Source organism: Carya illinoinensis, chromosome 10 (genome assembly GCF_018687715.1).
Source record: "Carya illinoinensis cultivar Pawnee chromosome 10, C.illinoinensisPawnee_v1, whole genome shotgun sequence".
Lineage (NCBI taxonomy): Eukaryota > Viridiplantae > Streptophyta > Magnoliopsida > Fagales > Juglandaceae > Carya > Carya illinoinensis.
In genome coordinates this window covers 29,616,445-29,619,956 of record NC_056761.1, presented here as the reverse complement: position 1 = coordinate 29,619,956, position 3,512 = coordinate 29,616,445, and positions in this window count along the sequence as shown.

Here is a 3,512-nt window from a genome sequence, read left to right as displayed (position 1 = left end):
TCAAATTAATGGGAAAGAAAACTTCTAGGAAATCGATTTCACATAATTCTTCACTATGCTTTACTCATCCAACTAATTTAATTTAATTCTTTTTGTCTATTAGCAAATCTCTAATTCATCCAAAAGTCTCTTTCGATAGTCAATTGAAAATTATTCTTATTTATCAATTTGCACAAGAATATGCAAATTAAATAATCAAGAAAGCAATAATACCAACGATTTAATTACTACATAGGTTCATACAAGTCTTTCGATCTCTATACTTACCTATGCTGAAATATTGAAGATCTACCCTATGATTCCCTTTCGATAGCAAATCACAAGATTAAATATCATCTAATCAATGGCCAGTTAATTAGAAACAATAAACTCAGAATAAATCAGATAAACAAAGGGAGAAATGCCTTAAATTAGCATAGACAATCAAGCATAGTTCGAAACAAGATTACATCGTTTTCCTAGAATAAATAAAATTTAACTCATGCTAGAAAGAGAATTCAACATAAACAAATTCACCATAATTGTTCTGAGAATATTGGAAGAAAATAAACACTAAAAAATACTCCTCGCAGCCGCAACTTGTCTTCAAAAACTCAAGGAAATGTTTCAATGCTTTTCTCCCGTCTGTGCTCGTGTATGATTCCAACGTACGTGCAATATATGGAATTCCCTCACCAAAACAGATGATTTTAATCCTTCTAGCTGTGTTTTTCTATCCCAAAAGTGTTCTCCAGTCAAAAGGTACGGCCAAATGGTGAAAAATCCCTTTTATATGCTCTGACGGCGGAAAACCTTAGATCTGGAAAAATACGGTATTCGCTCGAGCGATATGTCGAGCGAGCATCGAGCGTTCGACTCTGCCTGACTTCCCTTGAGCAGCCAAAAGCCTCTGCTCAAGTGATCTTTGTTTTCCCGCAACTCGCTCGAGCTCACTATCGAGCGGCAGTCGAGCATTTGAATCTGCCTGAATTCGCTCGAGCAGCTAAAAGCCTCCACTCGAGCGATCTTGTAAATCTGCAATACGAAATTTTGCAAGTCATCAAATACCCTCAAACTTACAACTTTGTTTGTCCTCAAGCAAAAAGAAAAGCAATTGATACTTTAGGCAATATCAACTCGACCCCAAAGAGAAATATCATCACTCACCAAGTTTTTATGAATTTAGATTTCATCACAAGTATCTTACTCTTTTAACATCAAAGATAGCAAGAAAATCAATCAAACATTTTGCAATTTGTCAAGCAAGAGTTAGGTGTTTACTTCAACCTAAAACTAAGACCTTGAGTGTGTATGTGATATGGTCAATTTAACCTCAAACTACCTGCAAATTCAGATAAAAGTAGAACAACTAAAATCAAAAGAATTCTCTCAACTTAACCCCATAAGTCCAGTTTTCAGAAATCATCTCCACTAATGTAGTCAACACCAAAAATCAAAGATCAAAAGGTTTTTAATAAGGTTGTAATGATAGGCCACAGGGTGAGGGTTAAGAAAGAACTGGATATGGAAAATCAAAGCGAACTGGAAAAATACTTAGTAAAAAGAACACTAAAAGAGATACCCACATGATTCAAATCATAGCTCTTTCTTGGCAATATGCTCATACTTGTGGCATTATTGTTGCTGTAATCACTGAAGCAATACCAGCAATTCCTTTAATAAAATCTGAGGTGATACATACTCCACTTAGTGACTTCTTTTTCTTTTTTCTTTTTTTCTTTTTTTTTTTAACTATCTTTCTTCTTCTTTCTTCTTCTTTTTCTTTGATCAAACAGAGCAAACATAATATAGTTCATCATGAAACAAATTTTCTCTTTTAAATGTAACTCTCCACCAAAGTATTTTCTCAAACTATCAAGTAGATTCATTGTTTTTCAGGCTTAGAGCGGGCATGGTTTATGTTGTTCAAAGAATAAATAAAGGCTTATGAAGGCTCAAGAGGGGTTGACTATGGAAACACATCATGTGCTGGGAAAGCTTTTTGGTTATGCCAAAGAGATGCCTAGATCATTTTTCTAATATTTGGTCTCAACTAGGATTTTGCCTCAATGACCCATCAACGGAAAATAGTAGTGCTTCAATCTCTGACCATTAACTCTGAAAATATTCCCTGTCTTGTCCTTCAAATCTACTGCTCCAAAAGAGAAAACCTCATGAATTGTATAAGGACATGTCCATCTTAATTTTAACTTTCCTGGGAAGAGTTTGAGTTGTGAATTGAAGAGTAAACTTGTTGTCCTGGTGCAAACTCTCGCCTAAGAATCTGTTTGTCATGCCACTTCTTCGTCCTTTCTTTATAGATCTTTACATTTTCAAATGCATCATTCCGGAACTCTTCCATCTCATTCAGTTGAAGAAGTCGCTTTTCACCTGCTGCCTTCAAATCAAAGTTAAACTTTTTTACAGCCCAAAAAGTTCTATGCTCCAACTCTACAGGAAGATGACATGCCTTTCCAAACACTAATCGGTATGGAGACATCCCGATAGGTGTTTTAAAGGTTGTACGGTATGCCCACAAAGCATCATCAAGCTTCTTCGCCCAATCCTTTTTATTGGTTTTGACCGTCTTTTCAAGGATGTTCTTGATTTCTCCATTTGAAATTTCAGCTTGGCCATTAGTTTGAGGATGGTAAGCAAGTGCTATCTTGTGCTTTACATCATATTTAGAAAGAAGATTATCAAACAACTTGTTGCAAAAATGAGTCCCTTCATCACTAATAATAGCTCGTAGAGTGCCAAATCTTGTGAATATATTCTTGTGCAGAAATTTGAGCACTACCTTTGCATCATTTGTTGTTGTAGCAATTGCTTCCACCCATTTTGACACATAGTCAACTGCTAATAAGATATAAGCAAAACCAAAAGAAGGAGGAAAAGGCCCCATAAAATCTATTCCCCAAACATCAAACAACTCAACTTCTAAAATACCTTTCAGTGGTGACTCATGACGGCTTGAAATATTCCCCATACGTTGGCACCGATCACAAGTTTTCACCAAAGTGTAACTATTAAGAAAAATAGAAGGCCAAAAGAACCCACTTTGAAGTACCTTAGCTGCTATACGGGTGGCTCCAAAGTGTCCTCCATATGATGAGGAATGGCAATGATTGAGGGTGTCTTGCATCTCTTCTTCCGGCACACATCTTCGAATGATTTGATCTGGGCATCTTTTGAACAACAAAGGCTCATCCCAAAGATAATAATTCATATCATGCAAAAACTTCTTGCGTTGATGGTAAGTAAGATCAGGTGGTAAAACTTTACAAGCTAGGTAGTTAACAATATCAGCATACCACGGTATCTTGATCTCACATGCAAACAACTGCTCATCAGGGAATGCCTCTTGGACCACTGAATCTGGTGTTTCTTCCTCTTACTCTAACCGAGAGAAATGGTCAGCCACTAAATTTTCACTTGCTTTCTTATCTCGAATCTCCAAATCAAATTTTTGAAGAATGAGGATCCAACGAATTAGCCTCGGCTTAGCATCCTTCTTGCCAAACAAATAACAA